This window comes from Pelophylax lessonae (genome assembly GCF_965119305.1).
Source record: "Pelophylax lessonae genome assembly, chromosome: 9".
In the NCBI taxonomy this organism is placed as follows: Eukaryota; Metazoa; Chordata; class Amphibia; order Anura; family Ranidae; genus Pelophylax; species Pelophylax lessonae.
In genome coordinates this window covers 99,498,255-99,520,793 of record NC_138776.1, presented here as the reverse complement: position 1 = coordinate 99,520,793, position 22,539 = coordinate 99,498,255, and positions in this window count along the sequence as shown.

The window sequence follows — 22,539 nt, the reverse complement described above, 5'->3', positions numbered from 1 at the left end:
GGGGGTATGGAACAGGCAGCACCCTCAAACCTTCAGAAGTATGAGATGAACCCCAACAACTTGGAAAGGTGGATCTCTCTCACACGTACCGACACAGACTATCCCCCAATTTAACTGATCCCCAAAGGTTTTTGATTAAATAGCGGAATAGAAAATATGATCCAAAAAAAGTGTATGTATATCACACGTACACAACCACACTGGGCCCCAATTACTATTGTTTGTACCCCTAAAAGGCTAGATGAGGAGTAGGGGGAGTATGGAACAGGCAGCACCCTCAAACCTTCAGAAGTATGAGATGAACCCCAACAACTTGGAAAGGTGGATCTCTCTCACACGTACCGACACAGACTATCCCGCAATTCAATTGATCCTCAAAGGTTTTTATTGAATAGCGGAATAGGAAATATGATCAAAAAAAGTGTATGTATCTCGCACGTACACAACCACACTAGGCCCCAATTACTATTGTTTGTACCCCTAAAAGGCTAGATGAGGAGTAGGGGGGGTATGGAACAGGCAGCACCCTCAAACCTTCAGAAGTATGAGATGAACCCCAACAACTTGGAAAGGTGGATCTCTCTCACACGTACCGACACAGACTATCCCCCAATTTAACTGATCCCCAAAGGTTTTTGATTAAATAGCGGAATAGAAAATATGATCCCAAAAAAGTGTATGTATATCACACGTACACAACCACACTGGGCCCCAATTACTATTGTTTGTACCCCTAAAAGGCTAGATGAGGAGTAGGGGGAGTATGGAACAGGCAGCACCCTCAAACCTTCAGAAGTATGAGATGAACCCCAACAACTTGGAAAGGTGGATCTCTCTCACACGTACCAACACAGACTATCCCCCAATTTAACTGATCCCCAAAGGTTTTTGATTAAATAGCGGAATAGAAAATATGATCCAAAAAAAGTGTATGTATATCACACGTACACAACCACACTAGGCCCCAATTACTATTGTTTGTACCCCTAAAAGGCTAGATGAGGAGTAGGGGGAGTATGGAACAGGCAGCACCCTCAAACCTTCAGAAGTATGAGATGAACCCCAACAACTTGGAAAGGTGGATCTCTCTCACACGTACCGACACAGACTATCCCGCAATTCAATTGATCCTCAAAGGTTTTTATTGAATAGCGGAATAGGAAATATGATCAAAAAAAGTGTATGTATCTCGCACGTACACAACCACACTAGGCCCCAATTACTATTGTTTGTACCCCTAAAAGGCTAGATGAGGAGTAGGGGGGGTATGGAAAAGGCAGCACCCTCAAACCTTCAGAAGTATGAGATGAACCCCAACAACTTGGAAAGGTGGATCTCTCTCACACGTACCGACACAGACTATCCCCCAATTTAACTGATCCCCAAAGGTTTTTGATTAAATAGCGGAATAGAAAATATGATCCCAAAAAAGTGTATGTATATCACACGTACACAACCACACTGGGCCCCAATTACTATTGTTTGTACCCCTAAAAGGCTAGATGAGGAGTAGGGGGAGTATGGAACAGGCAGCACCCTCAAACCTTCAGAAGTATGAGATGAACTCCAACAACTTGGAAAGGTGGATCTCTCTCACACGTACCAACACAGACTATCCCCCAATTTAACTGATCCCCAAAGGTTTTTGATTAAATAGCGGAATAGAAAATATGATCCCAAAAAAGTGTATGTATATCACACGTACACAACCACACTAGGCCCCAATTACTATTGTTTGTACCCCTAAAAGGCTAGGAGTAGGGGGAGTATGGAACAGGCAGCACCCTCAAACCTTCAGAAGTATGAGATGAACCCCAACAACTTGGAAAGGTGGATCTCTCTCACACGTACCAACACAGACTATCCCCCAATTTAACTGATCCCCAAAGGTTTTTGATTAAATAGCGGAATAGAAAATATGATCCAAAAAAAGTGTATGTATATCACACGTACACAACCACACTAGGCCCCAATTACTATTGTTTGTACCCCTAAAAGGCTAGGAGTAGGGGGAGTATGGAACAGGCAGCACCCTCAAACCTTCAGAAGTATGAGATGAACCCCAACAACTTGGAAAGGTGGATCTCTCTCACACGTACCAACACAGACTATCCCCCAATTTAACTGATCCCCAAAGGTTTTTGATTAAAAAGCGGAATAGAAAATATGATCCCAAAAAAGTGTATGTATATCACACGTACACAACCACACTAGGCCCCAATTACTATTGTTTGTACCCCTAAAAGGCTAGGAGTAGGGGGAGTATGGAACAGGCAGCACCCTCAAACCTTCAGAAGTATGAGATGAACCCCAACAACTTGGAAAGGTGGATCTCTCTCACACGTACCAACACAGACTATCCCCCAATTTAACTGATCCCCAAAGGTTTTTGATTAAATAGCGGAATAGAAAATATGATCCCAAAAAAGTGTATGTATATCACACGTACACAACCACACTAGGCCCCAATTACTATTGTTTGTACCCCTAAAAGGCTAGGAGTAGGGGGAGTATGGAACAGGCAGCACCCTCAAACCTTCAGAAGTATGAGATGAACCCCAACAACTTGGAAAGGTGGATCTCTCTCACACGTACCAACACAGACTATCCCCCAATTTAACTGATCCCCAAAGGTTTTTGATTAAATAGCGGAATAGAAAATATGATCCCAAAAAAGTGTATGTATATCACACGTACACAACCACACTAGGCCCCAATTACTATTGTTTGTACCCCTAAAAGGCTAGGAGTAGGGGGAGTATGGAACAGGCAGCACCCTCAAACCTTCAGAAGTATGAGATGAACCCCAACAACTTGGAAAGGTGGATCTCTCTCACACGTACCAACACAGACTATCCCCCAATTTAACTGATCCCCAAAGGTTTTTGATTAAATAGCGGAATAGAAAATATGATCCCAAAAAAGTGTATGTATATCACACGTACACAACCACACTAGGCCCCAATTACTATTGTTTGTACCCCTAAAAGGCTAGGAGTAGGGGGAGTATGGAACAGGCAGCACCCTCAAACCTTCAGAAGTATGAGATGAACCCCAACAACTTGGAAAGGTGGATCTCTCTCACACGTACCAACACAGACTATCCCCCAATTTAACTGATCCCCAAAGGTTTTTGATTAAATAGCGGAATAGAAAATATGATCCCAAAAAAGTGTATGTATATCACACGTACACAACCACACTAGGCCCCAATTACTATTGTTTGTACCCCTAAAAGGCTAGGAGTAGGGGGAGTATGGAACAGGCAGCACCCTCAAACCTTCAGAAGTATGAGATGAACCCCAACAACTTGGAAAGGTGGATCTCTCTCACACGTACCAACACAGACTATCCCCCAATTTAACTGATCCCCAAAGGTTTTTGATTAAATAGCGGAATAGAAAATATGATCCCAAAAAAGTGTATGTATATCACACGTACACAACCACACTAGGCCCCAATTACTATTGTTTGTACCCCTAAAAGGCTAGGAGTAGGGGGAGTATGGAACAGGCAGCACCCTCAAACCTTCAGAAGTATGAGATGAACCCCAACAACTTGGAAAGGTGGATCTCTCTCACACGTACCAACACAGACTATCCCCCAATTTAACTGATCCCCAAAGGTTTTTGATTAAATAGCGGAATAGAAAATATGATCCCAAAAAAGTGTATGTATATCACACGTACACAACCACACTAGGCCCCAATTACTATTGTTTGTACCCCTAAAAGGCTAGATGAGGAGTAGGGGGAGTATGGAACAGGCAGCACCCTCAAACCTTCAGAAGTATGAGATTGTGTTCACTGTACCCCACAAAGATTGAGTTCACTGCACCCCACAATGATTGTGTTCACTGCACCCCACAAAGATTGTGTTCACTGCACCTCACAAAGATTGTGTTCACTGTACCCCCCAAAGATTGTGTTCACTGCACCCCACAAAGATTCTGTTCACTGTACCCCACAAAGATTGTGTTCACTGCACCCCAAAAAGATTGTGTTCACTGCACCCCAAAAAGGATGTTGTTCACTGCACCCCAAAAAGGATGTTGTTCACTCCACCCCAAAAAGATTGTGTTCACTGCACCCCACAAAGATTGTGTTCACTGCACCCCAAAAAGATTGTGTTCACTGCACCCCAAAAATGATTTTGTTCACTGCACCCCAAAAAGGATTTTGTTCACTGCACCCCAAAAAGGATGTTGTTCACTCCACCCCAAAAAGATTGTGTTCACTGCACCCCACAAAGGATTTTGTTCACTGCACCCCAAAAAGATTGTGTTCACTGCACCCCAAAAAGGATGTTGTTCACTGCACCCCAAAAAGGATTTTGTTCACTGCACCCCAAAAAGATTGTGTTCACTGCACCCCACAAAGGATTTTGTTCACTGCACCCCACAAAGATTGTGTTCACTGCACACCAAAAAGGATTGTGTTCACTGCACCCCAAAAAGATTTTGTTCACTGCACCCCAAAAAGATTGTGTTCACTGCAGCCCAAAAAGATTGTGTTCACTGCAGCCCAAAAAGATTGTGTTCACTGCAGCCCAAAAAGATTGTGTTCACTGCAGCCCAAAAAGATTGTGTTCACTGCAGCTCACACACAGAAAAATGGATGTGGATCACTGACACCTGCCTATCTCCAATCCCACACCACACAGCAATATCGATTGTAGTTTGTAGAACACAGTTTCCCTAAAATTCAGCAGACTCTGTCCCTAACAGGATTGAGAAGAGATCGTAGATCAGGATTGAGTGCAGATTCACCCCACCCCCCACACAGCAATATCGATTGTAGTTTGTAGAAGACACTGACCCTATAATTCAGCAGACTCTATCCCTAAAATGCCTACAACTCGCCCTGCCTAAACACTCCGACCTGTCCCTCAATTCTATCCGGACACAAATGTTTTTTTCCTGCCTATCTTTCCCTAATCAGCAGCCAGCACGTTGATGTGTGCTCTGTCCCTGAATCTAAGCAGCATAATGACGCCGCTGCGGCTGCCTCGAACTTATAAAGACTTGGTCACATGCTTCAGACGGCCAATCACAGCTACTGAGACATTTGCAGGCATGGCTGGGATGGCTTAAGGCACACCAGTTAAACGATTGTTGATTGGCTGTTGAAAGCCCGCCATGAAAAGAGCGCCAAAGCATGCAAAACCCGGAAATAAAACGACCGAACACGGATTTTTACCCGAACATACAGTAAAGTGTCCGTGTCCGTGTTCGGGTACAAAAAATCCAATTATTCGGTACGAACACGAATAATACAGTCCGTGTTCGCTCAACACTAGTTATCACATTAAGAGGACATACACATGGTTGCTAAATGGTGTCTAGTGGATTTGTTCTCGTTCTTAGAGCAGTTGGATGGCCAGAAGGAACACAAGCTTCTGGATTGAGTTTCTAAAGTATGTACGCATCATTGGAAGCTTCATGTTCAAAGGACATCTGCACTATTGGTGGATGTGTGAACTTTATAGAAGGAATTCAAACTATTGAACTATGTATAAATTAATCAGCAGCAGACTAGGGTGCATTTTTTAATTTGCATGATTTAAAGACGAACTCTAGACAAACAGCTAAATATGCATTTGAAAAATACACTACATTTCCAAAAGTATTGGGACGTCTGCCTTTACACGTACATGAACTTTAATGGCATCTCAGTCTTGGCCTGTAGGGTTCAATATTGAGTTGGCCCACCCTTTGCAGCTATAACAGCTTCAACTCTTCTGGGAAGGCTGTCCACAAGGTTTAGGAGTGTGTCTATGGGAATGTTTGACCATTCTTCCAGAAGCGCATTTGTGAGGTCAAGCACTGATGTGGACAAGAAGGTCTGGCTCATAGTCTCTGCTCTAATTCATCCCAAAGATGTTCTGTTGGGTTAAGGTCAGGACTGTCAAGTTCCTCCAGTCCAAATTTGCTTATCCATGTCTTTATGAACCTTGCCTTGTGCACTGGTCCAAAGCATTTGGTGGAGGGGGGATTATGGTGTGGGGTTGTTTTTCAGGGGTTGGGCTTGGCCCCTTAGTTCCAGTGAAGGGAACTCTTAAGGCGTCAGCATACCAGGAAATTTTGGATAATTTCATACTCCCAACTTTGTGGGAACAGTTTGGGGATGGTCCCTTCCTGTTCTAACATGACTGCGCACCAGTGCACAAAGCAAGGTCCATAAAAGACATAGATGAGCGAGTTTGGGGTGGAGGAACTTGACTGGCCTGCACAGAGTCCTGAGCTCAACCCAACAGAACACCTTTGAGATCAATTATAGCAGAGACTGCGAGCCAGGCCTTCGCATCCAACATCAATGCCTGACCTCACGAATGCCCTTCTGGAAGAATGGTCAAACATTCCCATAGACACACTCCCAAACCTTGTGGACAGCCTTCCCAGAAGAGTTAAACCTGCTATAGCTGCAAAGGGTGGGCCAACTCAATATTGAACCCTGCGGACTTATGCCTCGCACACACACAACGATTATCGGCCGACCGATCGGCCGTCTTTTGTCCAGTGTTGTTGTGTTGGTTGAAATGTGCTCTAGACTGCACACAAATTTTTTTGGCCAACAACAACCAACTTCAGAAGTGATGTCATGTGCTGGTTTATTTTCCGTGTGTTTTTTCTTCTCTGAGCATGCCCAGTCTTGCTCATCTGATTTTTGTCTGCCGAAATCTGTACCGACTGAGGAACAATCAGCCGTTCTGTTGACGGCCAACAAAAATTTTATAGCCTGCACACCAGATTTTGTTCGGCCGAAAAGTCGCAGTCGGTTGTCGGAAGCATCATACGAACAAGCCGACAATCGGCCGATCGGACGTTGGCCGAAAATTCCCGGCCAACAATCGTTGCGTGTGTACGAGGCATAAGACTGGGATGCCAATAAAGTTCATGTGCGTGTAAAGGCAGGTGTCCCAATACTTTTGACATTATTGTGTATATTGTGAACTTTGCTTTTAAAACCATTGTTGATCATTTGCCAGTTCTGTGTTAAAGTCATTACTTGATTAAAGAATTTGCTGTGTGATAGCTGGTTTTTCTGGTTGTGGAGAACATAAATCTTCTTCTGAATTACATTAAAGCGGAACCCAAAAGGGGACACTCAGCTTGTCTGCCTTCTCCCCCTCCACTGCCACATTTTGCACCTTTCAGGGGGGGAAGGGGGAGCAGGTACCTAGTTTTGACAGGTACCCAATCCCACTTCTGGCTCGGTAAACCACAGCAAAGTGAGCTAGAAACTCAGCCTCCCTCCTTGCAGTTATTGATACTGTAAATGCAGTTATTGCATTTTTTATTTTTTTTTTGTCCATTGTTAAGGCTGATCTTTTGATATACTTTACAGAGTTCCATTGGGCCAGCTTGGCCTAAACAAACTGTGTTCCTCACTAACCTGTGACTCTGCTGGATGTGCAGTATAAACTGTAATTAGCTAAGGCTACATACAGCATACCATACCTGTGTTCCGGATTAGAGCCAAGACTTCCAGTCTCAGACAATAAAGTCTATCTGGTGTTCCTTCCTTCACTGCCCACGTCACAAGGTAGGGTTGAGAGGAAAAATCCAAGAATTTGCTGATAAAAACAGTATCATTAGTAGTAATCAGCATGGATTCACGAAGGATCGTTCTTGCCAGACCAATCTATTATCAGTCTATGAGGAAGTGAGCTGCCACCTAGATAAAGGAAGGCCTGTAGAGGTGGTATATCGGAATTTTGCAAAGGCATTTGATACAGTTTCCCACAAAAGTTTTCTTTACAAACTGAGGTCTCTCAGCATGGACCTTAGGCTGAGTACCTGGTTAGAAAACTGCCTACAGGGGCGGGTTCAAAGGGTGGTGATAAATAGCAAGTACTCAGAAAGGTCCGGTGTGGTAAGTAGGGTCCCCCAAGGATCTGTCCCGGGACCAATTCTGTTTAATTTATTCATAGTTGATATAGAGGATGGAATTAGTAACTCAATCTCAGTATTTGCCTGGGATGCAAAGCTAAGCAGAGCCATAACTTCACAGTAAGATATGGAAACCTTACAAGAAGACCTAAATAAAATAATGGGGTGGGAAACTACATGGCAAATGAGGTTTAATGTTGAAAAGTAATGCATTTGGGTGCTAAAACTACAAATGCAAGTTATTCGCTAGGGGTTGAACTTTTGGGGGAATCTAGGATAGAAAAGGACCTTGGTTCCTAGTAGATGACAGGCTCAGCAACAGCATGCAATGCAAAGCCAACACAATATTAGCATGCAAGAGGATTTACTCCAGAGATAAAACAATAATTCTTCCACTCTACAAGGCTCTGGTTCAGCCGCATCTGGATGACACCGTCCAGTTCTCGGCACCAGTCCTCAGGAAGGATGTGCTGGAACTGGAGAGAATCCAGAGAAGGGCAACAAAGCTCATAAAGAGACTGGAGGACCTCAGTTATGGGGAAAGACTACAAGCATTGAACTTGAAAGGAGATATGATAGCGATATACAAATACCGTACTGGTGACCCTAGCATAGGGAAAATACATTTTCAGTATAAGGGAGTTTAACCACTTACCCACTGGGCACTTAAACCCTCTTCCTAACCAGACCAATTTTCAGCTTTCAGTGCTCTCACATTTTGAATGACAATTACTCATGCAACACTACCTGGATGGATGGATGATGTGAAGGCGCCTTGTTCTTAGGGGATTTTTTGGATTGTAGAACCTGCTGCTCTTTTAATTGCAAGATGCAATACAAGCTAGATAAAAATGGTAAAAAGGCACTGGTATCCCTGAATATAAAATAGATATCAATGGTGCACCAATTTTCTGAAAAAAATTATATAAATGTGTAAAATACAAATATCTGTGACAAATTAATGAATGAATATAAAGTGCAATGCCTGGTGTTTGTCTGTGACAAGGAATAAATTAAGGTAAATAGTAACTTATTCTTAAAATATGTAGGTTAAATTTTATAACCACTAATCATATATACTATCATAAACCTTTTTGTAAAGTGCTAGTGCCACAGAATATATTGTGCAAACCCAATAAGGTGCAGAAAGGTGCAATAAAGTGATCACTTAATAAACTTCTAGTTAAAAAACGTATGTGAATATAAACGCATATACAAAATAATGTATGAATTAAATTGGAAATTGGTTCCACATATATAAAATAATGTGCATTTCTAAGGTGCACCTTAATAAACTTCTAATTAAAAAACGTATGTGAAAAAACGCATAAACAAAATAATGTATGAATTCAATTGAAAATTGGTTCCATATATACAAAATAAGGTGCATTTCCAAAATAATGTGCATTTCTAAGCTGCTCAAAGGGTTAAATCAGTGATCCAACAAAGACAGTTCATGCAAGGTAGCAGTGGCGGCCGGCCGATAGGGGTCGCAGGGGCGCCGCCCCCCCCAAAAAGAAAAAGAAAAAAAAAAGATACAAAAAAAAAATTTAAAAAAATAAATACATTTTTTTGCCCACTAGGGGCGCCCGCCTCCTTGGTGGCTATGGGGTGGGTAGGGTTTTCACCACGGCAGAGGCGCCGATTGGCGGCCTTCGGGGGCGTAACTGTGGCGCAGAGCACTGCGCTACAACACACCCCTTTTGTGATGTTTTGGATCATGATTGGTCCAGACTCCAGCCTGGACCAATCATGATTCAGGACATCCATGCTGACCTCGTTGGGGGCGGTGCCGGTGCGTGCTTCAGTCACGCACCATCACCGCCCGGTCACCTTCCCGCCGCCGAAGAGGAGTCCAGTCCAGAGAAGAAGCCGGTGCCGCGTCACCTTCCCGCCGCCCGCCGCAGAAGAGGCCGAGAGGGAGAAGCGCCGCTCACCTACCCGCCGCCCACCGCCGAATGAAGAGGAGAGAGGGAGAAGCCGCTGTGACTCACAGGGCTCCAGCCTCCAGGTAAGTGCACTGCTCTCAGTCGGGCACGCACGCATAGCTCTGCATTGGGGACATGTATACTGGTGGTCACTGCATTGGAGGCACGCACGCATAGCTCTGCATTGGGGACATGTATACTGGTGGTCACTGCATTGGAGGCACGCACGCATAGCTCTGAATTGGGGACATGTATACTGGTGGTCACTGCATTGGAGGCACGCACGCATAGCTCTGCATTGGGGACATGTATACTGGTGGTCACTGCATTGGAGGCACGCACGCATAGCTCTGCATTGGGGACATGTATACTGGTGGTCACTGCATTGGAGGCACGCACGCATAGCTCTGCATTGGGGACATGTATACTGGTGGTCACTGCATTGGAGGCACGCACGCATAGCTCTGCATTGGGGACATGTATACTGGTGGTCACTGCATTGGAGGCACGCACGCATAGCTCTGCATTGGGGACATGTATACTGGTGGTCACTGCACTGGAGGCACGCACGCATAGCTCTGCATTGGGGACATGTACACTGGTGGTCACTGCACTGGAGGCACGCACGCATAGCTCTGCATTGGGGACATGTACACTGGTGGCAGGAGACTAGCCAGAGGAGAGTTGCCCGTAGGCCTGTCATGGTGGCCAATTTCCAATATGACCGCACTCGCACAAATGCACGTCAGATCTTGGCGCCCTCTGGCCTTTAAAAGAGGGACTGCAGCACATGGACAATGCTTGTCAGATCTTGGCGCCCTCTGGCCTTTAAAAGAGGGACTGCAGCACATGGACATTGCTGACTGATCTTCAGCTTCCCGTTTCCTGTTCTTGTGTGTTTGCTTATGCTTCTGATCATCTGTTACCAACCCGGCCTGCCTTTGGATACCTCTTGTTATTCCCCTAGCTCTGACCTCGGATAGCCCACGGATCTGCTCTTGTCTCTTGTCCTGTGTATGACTTCGGCTTGCCTGACTACGTCCCTGCTCTTCTGTCTGCTGACCACTGGCTTACTGACTTTGGCATCCATCTCTGACTACGTTTCCTGCTTCACCCTGTCTGCTGTGATCCACCTTGGTGCCTACCTGCAGTACCCAGCCTGCTGTACCCACCTGCAGTACTTACCTGTTGCTCCAGCCTGCAATACCTATTTGCCATATCCAGCTTACTGGAGCCACTACAACCTGTTTCCTGCTGTGTGCAGTCTGCACCATCATCAGCTCCACTGGGTCCTACTGCTCACCTCATCTGGTATCCACCTACGGAGAGATCTCCACACCTGCATCTCTCATCCGTGGCACAGCCGGCAATCCCTGCTTCTTTGGGCTTCGTGTTCCCTGTTTCCACCTTCAGGGACACCGAGCACCTAGCCGCAAGAAGAGCCCTCTCAGCATTTCGGCTTCAGGACCAGGTACGTGACAGTATCAGTCAGCCAAAAGATGTCTGAAGCCGACAGAGGTGCGTCTCCATTAGAAGCTCTGTGCCAACAAGTCGCAGCCATCACGCAAGCCATAACAAATCTGCAAGAAGACTATGATTAATTGGAAGGTCGTCTGCAGAGTCTATACACTACTCCTTTTCCTACCGACCAGAACCCGGAAAATACAGCCCCAGCCTCAGCTTCTGCTGCCTATAAACGCACAGCTGTCGCACCAACGATAGTGGTACCTCCACCCGAACCAAGGGTCCCCATACCTGAACGTTTCTCTGGGGACCGAAGAAAGTTCAGGGCTTTTAAAAACGCTTGCCAGTTGTATCTAGCTCTGCAACCACAGACTTTTTCTCTTGAAACCGTTAAGGTTGGCTTTGTCATTTCTCTGCTCACAGATGAACCACAATCCTGGGCCCATTATCTTTTGGAGCAAAAGAACCCGGTCCTCAACTCAGTCTCAGCTTTCTTCGAAACAATGTCGCAACTTTACGACGACCCCCAGCGAATGGCCACGGCCGAGGCAGCCCTACACACACTACAACAAGGGTGCCGGCCTGTTGAGGACTATACAGCTGAATTCTACAAATGGTCAGCAGACACCGGCTGGAATGAGGCCGCATTAAAGTACCAGTTTCGGCTCGGCCTATCTGAAGCACTTAAAGACGAGCTGGCTCGTGTTGACACCCCTGCCACTCTGGAACACCTTATCAAACTGTCCATCCAGCTTGATCGCCGACTGCGGGAGAGACGATCCGAACGAATTCAGTCCTCCAGACCTACCTGGATGCTACCCAGAGTTCCCCCAGCAATCCACTCTACGCCTATTACCTCTTCTTCCTCAACACCCCTAGAGGGAGAAACAAACCAGATTGGACTGATGCATTCTGCCCTAACTCCCGAAGAAAGGACACGCCGTCGGCAAGCCAACCTTTGCCTCTACTGTGGAGGGGCTGGACATTTTCTTTGTAATTGCCCTGTGAGACCCAGTAAGCCCCGGCTTCCTGGCCCTGCCTACTCTCCAGTCTCCGGTATTCACCCAGCTCACCTACTTCTACCCATCTCACTACAGGTGGCGGATAGGGAAATCAAGTTTCAGGCCATAATTGACTCCGGTGCTTGCAGTTGCTTCCTAGACCTTGCTCTAGCCAAGAAATTTAGCATTCCGCTTAGACCTAAAAGACTGAGCCTTACTGTTCACCTGGAAGATGGCACCATCCCCACATCGGGGCCCATCACCCAAGAGACTGAACCTGTTATGACTATAACTGACTCTGAACATCAGGAATTCCTGTGCTTCGATGTCCTTCGCTCCCCCATATTTCCTGTGATATTGGGCATCCCCTGGCTGCGAGCCCATAACCCCAGGATTGACTGGTCTAAGGGGGAGATCATATTTTCCTCTGCCTACTGCCGCCAACATTGTTTTGTACCTGAGTCCCTGAGCTCTTGCAGTTGCATGACCATCCAATCAGTATCTGATAACAGTCAGCTTGTCCCATCCAGCTACCACAACTTTCTAGACGTGTTTGATAAGAGGAGAGCCGATGTCTTGCCTCCGCATCGGCCCTATGATTGTCCCATAGAATTGCTGCCAGGTGCAGAAATTCCCTTTGGCCGGATATTCCCGTTATCCGAGGTGGAATTGGAAGCTCTACGTCTCTACATTGACGAAAATCTAAACAAAGGATTTATTCGTCCATCCTCTTCCCCAGCAGGCGCGGGGATCTTCTTTGTTGAAAAGAAGGACCACACACTTAGGACCTGTGTGGACTACAGAGAATTAAATAAAATTACTATTAAAAATCGATATCCACTTCCCCTAGTACCAGAACTTTTTCAAAGATTTAGGACTGCCCAAGTTTTCACAAAACTAGATCTCCGAGGGGGGTGCTTATAATTTAGTCCGGATTAGAGAGGGGGATCAGTGGAAGACAGCTTTCCGAACCCGTTTCGGACATTTTGAGTATCTTGTCATGCCCTTTGGATTGTGTAATGCCCCGGCAACTTTCCAGCATTTTGTAAATGACATCTTTAGAGAATACCTGGATCACTTTCTGATTGTGTATCTTGACGATATTCTTATTTTCTCTGCATCACTCGAACTACACCGTGTACATGTGAAGAAAGTCTTATCTACACTTAGAAAACATGGACTCTATGCTAAAGCAGAGAAATGTGAGTTAGAGAAACAAGCCATCCAATTCCTGGGGTTGATAATATCCACCAATGGAATCGCCATGGACCCCCAGAAGGTGTCTTCTATTCTTGAGTGGCCTGCTCCAGTGGATAAAAAAGGAATCCAAAGATTTGTAGGATTTGCTAATTTCTACAGAAGGTTCATCAGAGGGTTCTCAGCCATCATCGCCCCCATCACTCAATTGACACGACAACACTCTCGATTTCAGTGGTCTCAGGAGGCCCAGGAAGCCTTTGATAAACTTAAAGCCCTGTTCACTTCTGCTCCAGTATTACAGCACCCAGAACCCACTCTACCCTACGTCCTGGAGGTAGACGCCTCGGAAGTGGCTACTGGAGCAATCTTATCACAGCGCCAAGGGCCTAAAGCTTTGCTCCACCCAGTAGCCTTCTTTTCAAGAAAATGAAGTCAAGCAGAAAAGAATTATGATGTCGGTGACCGGGAGCTGTTGGCCATCAAGGCGGCTTTAGAAGAGTGGCGATATCTGCTGGAGGATGCAGCCCACCCTGTGATGATCTTTACCGATCACAAAAATTTGGAATACCTCAGGACTGCCAAACGGCTTAGACCCCGGCAAGCACGGTGGGCCCTGTTTTTCTCCCGTTTTAACTTTCACATTACCTATCGGCCGGGGTCCAAGAATAGCAAAGCTGACGCTCTCTCTCGAATGTTCCCGGAAACTCCTGAAGTAGCATCTTCCAGCACAATCCTGTCCTCCCAAAATTTTTTACTAATACTACCTAATCTAAAGTCAGCCATACAGCTAGCATCTGCCCAATGCCTGGAAACTGAAGTTTCAGCTTTAAGGAAGCAAGATGGATTCTTCTGGCATAACGATAAAATTTTTGTACCACAAGAGACCAGGACTTTAGTCCTTAAAGCATGCCATGATCATCAGCTAGCCGGTCATTTTGGGGTACACAAGACCATCGAACTTGTCCAACGTTCCTTCTGGTGGCCAGGCTTGAGCCAGGACTGCAAAGATTATGTTGGTTCCTGCACAACTTGCCTTCGCAGCAAAGGGAGTAACACTAAAGCCTGGGGCCTGTTAAGACCGTTACCGGTCCCGTACCTTCCCTGGAAAATGCTGTCGATGGACTTCATTGTGGATCTACCCCCTTCTGAGGGATTCACTTCCATTTTTGTAATAGTAGACCGATTGTCTAAAATGTCACATTTTGTACCGATGGTGGGCACTCCCTCTGCCGTAGACACCGCCCATGCCTTTATAAAGGAAATAGTAAGGCTCCATGGTCTGCCCAGAAACATAGTCTCTGACAGAGGAGTACAATTTACCTCCAGATTCTGGAGAACTCTTTGTAGAGCCTTAGACATTGACGTCTGCCTATCCTCGGCCTACCACCCCCAAAGCAACGGCCAGACAGAAAGAACCAACCAAACCTTGGAACAGTACCTTCGATGCTTTTCCACTTTCTCACAAGATAATTGGGTATCTCTGTTACCCTGTGCAGAATTTGCCTATAACAACTCAGTTCATGCTGCCACCAACCAGACTCCATTCTGGGCCAACTATGGGTACCATCCATCCTTTCTACCTGACGTGTTGCCTGAAAGTCCTGTGCCCGCAGTTCAAGACAGATTAACCTCCATCTTAACCAACTATCAGGTTCTTCAGGAAGCCATTTCAAAAGCTCAGGAGGATTATAAAAGGTACTATGATAAGAAAAGGAGGGGGAATCCAGTTTTGAAAGTTGGAGACAGGGTCTGGCTATCTACGGCTAATTTGAAACTCCCTTGCCCTTCACGAAAGCTGGGTCCAAGGTTCATTGGGCCATTTGAGATAAGGAGAGTGATAAACCCTGTGGCCTTTGAACTGAAACTTCCACAATCTTATAAAATCCACCCGGTTTTTCATGTGTCTCTTCTGAAACCTGCCTCTTCAGACCGTTTTCCGGGAAGAGAAGACCCACCACCACCACCGGTTACAGTGGGCGAAGATACTGAATTTGAGGTAGAAACAATTCTTGATTGCAGGAAGAGAGGAAGGCAAACTCAATATCTTGTCAGATGGAAAGGTTACCCCCCTGAAGAGAATTCTTGGGAGCCCGAAGGGAATATTCATGCTCCCAGATTGTTGCTGGAGTTCTTCAACAGAAACCCTGAAAAGGTATCGCGTTTGGGCATCTGGAGGCTGCCCGTAGGGGGGGGGGGCACTGTCAGGAGACTAGCCAGAGGAGAGTTGCCCGTAGGCCTGGCATGGTGGCCAATTTCCAATATGGCCGCACTCGCACAAATGCACGCAAACGTATTGCGAACGCACGTTCACTACGGCAAAGACGTGTGTGTGCTGTCTCACACCATGCTTGTCAGATCTTGGCGCCCTCTGGCCTTTAAAAGAGGGACTGCAGCACATGGACATTGCTGACTGATCTTCAGCTTCCTGTTTCCTGTTCTTGTGTGTTTGCTTATGCTTCTGATCATCTGTTACCGACCCGGCCTGCCTTTGGATACCTCTTGTTATTCCCCCAGCTCTGACCTCGGATAGCCCACGGATCTGCTCTTGTCTCTTGCCCTGTGTATGACTTCGGCTTGCCTGACTACGTCCCTGCTCTTCTGTCTGCTGACCACTGGCTTACTGACTTTGGCATCCATCTCTGACTACGTTTCCTGCTTCACCCTGTCTGCTGTGATCCACCTTGGTGCCTACCTGCAGTACCCAGCCTGCTGTACCCACCTGTAGTACTTACCTGTTGCTCCAGCCTGCAATACCTATTTGCCATATCCAGCTTACTGCAGCCACTACAACCTGTTTCCTGCTGTGTGCAGTCTGCACCATCATCAGCTCCACTGGGTCCTACTGCTCACCTCATCTGGTATCCACCTGCGGAGAGATCTCCACACCTGCATCTCTCATCCGTGGCACAGCCGGCAATCCCTGCTTCTTTGGGCTTCGTGTTCCCTTTTTTCACCTTCAGGGACACCGAGCACCTAGCCGCAAGGAGAGCCCTCTCAGCATTTCGGCTTCAGGACCAGGTACGTGACAACTGGTGGTCACTGCATTGGAGGCACGCACGCATAGCTCTGCATTAAGGACATGTATACTGGTGGTCACTGCACTGGAGGCAAGCACGCATAGCTCTGCATCGGGGACATGTACACTGGTGGTCACTGCACTGGAGGCACGCACGCATAGCTCTGCATTGGGGACATGTACACTGGTGGTCACTGCATTGGAGGCACGCACGCATAGCTCTGCATTGGGGACATGTACACTGGTGGTCACTGCATTGGAGGCATGCAAGCATAGCTCTGCATTGGGGACATGTATACTGGTGGTCACTGCACTGGAGGCACGCACGCATAGCTCTGCATTGGGGACATGTATACTGGTGGTCACTGCACTGGAGGCACGCACGCATAGCTCTGCATTGGGGACATGTACACTGGTGGTCACTGCACTGGAGGCACGCACGCATAGCTCTGCATTGGGGACATGTACACTGGTGGTCACTGCACTGGAGGCACGCACGCATAGCTCTGCATTGGGGACATGTATACTGGTGGTCACTGCACTGGAGGCACGCACGCATAGCTCTGCATTTTGGACATGTATACTGGTGGTCACTGCACTGGAGGCACGCACGCATAGCTCTGCATTGGGGACATGTACACTGGTGGTCACTGCATTGGAGGCATGCACGCATAGCTCTGCAATGGGGACATGTACACTGGTGGTCACTGCATTGGAGGCACGCACACATAGCTCTGCATTGGGGACATGTACACTGCTGGTCACTGCATTGGAGGCACACACACATATCTCTGCATTGGGGACATGTATACTGGTGGTCACTGCATTGGAGGCACGCACGCATATCTCTGCATTTGGGACATGTATGCTGGTCACTACATTGAAAGGGGGCATTTATACTGGTCACTATATTGAAGGGGGCATGTACTGTGGGGTTTGTGCTAGGGGCCTGTACTGTGGGGTTTGTGCTAGGGGGCCTGTACTGTGGGGTTTGTGCTAGGGGGCCTGTACTGTGGGGTTTGTGCTAGGGGGCCTGTACTGTGGGGTTTGTGCTAGGGGGTCTGTACTGTGGGGTTTGTGCTAGAGGGTCTGTACTGTGGGGGTTTGTGCTAGGGGGCTTGTACTGTGGGGTTTGTGCTTGGGGGTCTGTACTGTGGGGTTTGTGCTAGGGGGCTTGTACTGTGGGGTTTGTGCTTGGGGGTCTGTACTGTGGGGTTTGTGCTAAGGGGTCTGTACTGTGGGGTTTGTGCTAGGGGGTCTGTACTATGGGGTTTGTGCTAGGGGGCCTGTACTGTGGGATTAGTGCTAAGGGGCCTGTACTGTGGGGTTTGTGCTAGAGGGCCTGTACTGTGGGGTTTGTGCTTGAGGGGTTTGTGCGGGGTTTGTGCTTGAGGGGTTTGTGCTGGGGGGGTCTGTACTGTGGGGTATGTGCCACTCTCAGTCCATGTATACCATAATAGGATGTCTCTCACAGTATATCCCATAATAGGGCCCCTGTTCCCTATTATGGGATATACTAGTACTGATGGACCCCTTAATATGTGATATATTGGGAGAATTTGTTCACGCAAGCAAAATACAGGTGACAAAATGGGTGGAGTCTATAAGGGGTGGGGCTTCTGAGAAATGGGAGGGGTCAAAATGGAAGGGCGGGGTCTTGCGCCCCCCCATCTTAAAACTTCACCAGCCGCCACTGCAAGGTATTGGATGATATTGCTTGAATATCAGGTGCTCTAGTGCATAAAGATGATAATCTTTGCCTCTTACCGGATATAGGTGGGTCACACAGACCCCACAAGCCTGTGATCCCTTTATCCTTTGGTGGATCAAACCATAGGAACACCTCCTCTCCTCTTGGATATTAGTTGAATGACTCCAAAAAGATAATTAGCTCCTCCTCCTCCACACAAATAATTGCCTCTCACAGGTGTTTTTTAAAGCCCATGTGCAGGGAGACAAATAGAAAGCCAAAAATAGTGTAAGGGCTCTTTCACACGGGCGATCTGATCAGATCCGCCTGTCAGTTTTTTAGGCGGATCTGATCGGATCCCCATGCAGCTCTATGGGGCAGCGGATGTCAGCGGAGACACCTCCGCTGCCACCCGTATCCGATCCTGTCCGTGAAATCCGGACGGATGGAAACCCTATTTTTCCATCCGTTCAGGGATCGGATCTGATCGGACAGGCGGTCCTCTCTCATCCGATCCCCCATAGAGAGCAGCAGGAGCTGTGACACCTCCCTCTCCGCACTGCAAGCAGAGACGGAGCTGTCATCCGCCGGCTCAGCGGGGATCGCGGATCGATCCCCGCTGAGCAGCACGGATCCGCCTACGGAGGCGGACCGTGTGAAAGAGCCCTAATACTGCAACTTTATTAACAAATATACATCTAGTTAAAAAGTGGCTGCTTACTATTAGTTGTTCCCACCCGGCACAGGGCAGTAGGCATTGGTTGCTATAGGTCGCTGGATGGGGACAGGATCTGCAGACTCCTGCTGTTTATCCCTCTGTGTTACTCCCTGTAGTGTGCAGTGGTGCCAATAGGCGATCCGATCTGGGTACCAGTGCCTGTGGTTAGGAGGTAGCTTCTTCCTCTTTACTTCTGGGTTATTTCAGAGACCACAATGCATTTCGCTCTCCTAGCGCCGTCAGGCGGTCCGCAACACTACCTATATGAAATTTTCGTCCTTTTTTTCACACAAAGCTTTCTTTTGGTGGTATTTAATTATAATTGTTTTTTTTTTCTTTTTTGCGCTATAAATGAAAAAATACCAAAAATGCATTTTTCTTCGTTTCGGTTTTAAAATTTTGCAAATTTTGTAATTTTTCTTCATAAATTTTGGCCAAAATGTATACAGCCACATATCTTTAGTAAAAAACACCCAAATAAGTATACATTTTTTGGTCTTTGGCACCATAGCTTGTAGACTCTATAACCTTCATAATCATTGAAAATTGATCACACCTGATGTACTGACGGCCTATCTCATTTCTTGAGACCCTAACAAGCCAGTAAAGTACAAATACCCCCCAAATGACCCTGTAACGTATCCATTGTCCCACACTGTACTTGTGGGCTTCCGTCATTATACAGCTTCCTCCAGTCCGGACATATATAGGTTCCAGCCGCTCCCCATACAAAAACTAGCCTGAACTTAGCTTGTATGTGTCTGAAAGACAACTAACTCTTTATTGAAACACATGCATAAACAGATACACACTGTGGGACAATCCCCCCTCCCCCTTAGAAGCCAATCCACATACACATATACATCCTATAATAAGTTTATCTTAAGGCAGACAGAACAACAATAGAAGAAAAATGGTATGCAGGTACTTAACAATAACAAACCCCACCCCACTAGCAAGGGTCTCCTGCAATATTCAAGCAATCTGAAAAGTCAAACTGTTCATCTTTATATATTTCCTGAGGGAGACTGTTCAGAAATATTATTGCCCCAAGTGAAAGAGCCCCGCACTCTTTCAACACAAACCACACATATAGAACCCAGGATAACTGGGGTAACACGAAATGCTGCGTCCGGTGTGGTTGTACAGCGAGTCTGATTAGTGCAGACCAAACTGGGGTTCTTGGTCACCCTGTGCTCCTAATAGACACAGGGTGACTTACACATAAGAGAGGCTGGGGAAGCTGGACGAGGAGTTTCCGGACCTCTCTAAAGTAATCTGGGTTCCACAAGCCCCCCAACCAAAGTGATTCCATTCACAGACCCCTTTTTGGAAAGTAGATATTCCAAGGTATTTAGTAAGGATGATTGAACTTTTGAAAAGTTTGGTTCGGCCAGAACACCAGAACTTCCCGAAAGTTCGGGTCCGGATTCCAGAACCCCATTGAAATCAATAGGACCCGAACTTCGGTAATCAAAAAACACAATTTTGAAGCCCTAAAACCCAATAAATGCCCCTAAAAATTGCCTAGGGTTCTAGGTCATCCCCCAGGGACTATGAATCAGGCAAAAAAAGTTCTTAAAAATTGTGGTTTTTGATAGAGAGCCAATTATTGAAAAAAAAAAGAGATTTCTTTGGATTTAGAAGCGCTAAATTATTGCTAAATGACACTGGAGCAGCAGGAGTAACAGAAATGCTTCCACTCTATTCCACAGCCTCTCTATTACAGTGCTAGACATTTGGCGGGGCTATGTTATATACTGGGGGGCGTATTAACTACTGATTGGACTCTGGACCCCCTAGTCACTCCAATCACATTCCTAGCAGACTCCTGCCCCCTCAATTGGCTTTTACTGACATTTCTGGTCCAATCACGGGCTTTTAAAGCCCAGTTCCTGTTCCATTGCATTTTGGGCGGTTCTGGTTGCTGAATTCCGAACTTTTACCGCAAAAAGTTCGGAATTCGGCCGAATTTCGAACAGCCAATGTTCGGGTCGAACCGTTCGATCACCCCTAGTATTTAGAAAGAGGCATGGTGAGTTTTTTGAAGTTGTAATTTTTTTTCCACAATTCTTTTTAAAATGAAGATTTTTTTTGTTTTCACGAAATGATCATATTACCAAGTTATTTCTCACGCACTGTATAGGCATACTTGCAACTACACCCCAAAATAAATTATGCTACTCCTCCTGAGTATGGCGATACCACATGTGTGGGACTTTTCCACAGCCTGTCCACATACGGAGGCCCAACATTCAAGTAGCACCTCCAGGTGTTCTAGGAGCAAAAATTACACATATCATTTCCTGACAACCTATCGTACTTTTGAAGGTCCTGGAGCACCAGGACAATAGAAACACCCACAAAATGACCCCATTTTGGAAAGCAAACACCCCAACACATAATCTAGGAGGCATAATGAGTCTTTTGAACATGTCATTTTTTTCCACAAGTTTTTGGAAAATGTGGAAAGAAAATGAAAACGCTTTTTTTTTTTTTACACAAAGTTGTCCATTTATAAGATATTTCTAACACATAGCATGTACATAGCAAAAATGACACCCCAAAATATATTCTGCTACTCCTCCTGAGTATGGCGATACCACATGTGTGACACTTTTCCACAACCTAACCACATACAGAGGCCCAACAGGCAGGGAGCACTGTCATTTCCTGACTTCCCGTTACAATTTTGTGAGGCACTGTAGGGCACTGATAAGCACTGTAGTGGCACTGATGTGGCACGATTGAGCACTAATGTGGCATGGATGTGGCATGGATGAGCACTAATGTCACATGGATGTGGCACGGATGAGCACTGACATAGCATGGATGTGGCACAGATGAGCACTGACATGGCATGGATGTAGCACGAATGAGCACTGGCGTGGAATGGATGTGGCATGGATGAGCACTGATGTGGCATGGATGAGCACTGATGTGGCATGGATGAGCACTGATGTGGCACGGATGAGCACTGACGTGGCATAGATGTGGCACAGGTGAGGCACAGATGAGCACTGACGTGGCATGGATGTAGCACAGATGAGCACTGATGTGGCACGGATAAGCACTGACATGGCATGGATGTGGCACGGATGAGCACTGACGTAGCATGGAGGTGGCATGGATGAGCACTGATGTGGCACGGATGAGCACTGACGTGGCATTGATGTGAAACAGATTAGCACTAACGTGGCATGACTGTAGCACAGATGACCACTCAAGTTGCATGGATGTGGCATGGATTGGCACTGATGTGGCATTGATGGGCACTCACGTGGCATGGATGAGCAATGTGGCACAGATGAGCACTGGCGTGGCATGTATGAGCACTGATGTGGCATGGATGAGCACTGAGGTGGCATGGATGAGCACTGAGGTGGCATGGATGAGGCATGGATGTGGCATGGATGAGGCATGGATGTGGCACGGATGAGGCATGGATGAGGCGCAGATGGGCATAATTTAGGTATGGAGGAGGCAGAGGATGGCTGATCGCTGTGTACAGTGTGCGAGGAGAGAAATGAACCGGACATGCGCCGGTTTGTTGACAAGTGATCGCTCCGTCAACACCACCCGGGAGCCGGCGAGCACGGACACTTCTGTGTGTGCGCCTCAGGGGGCACGC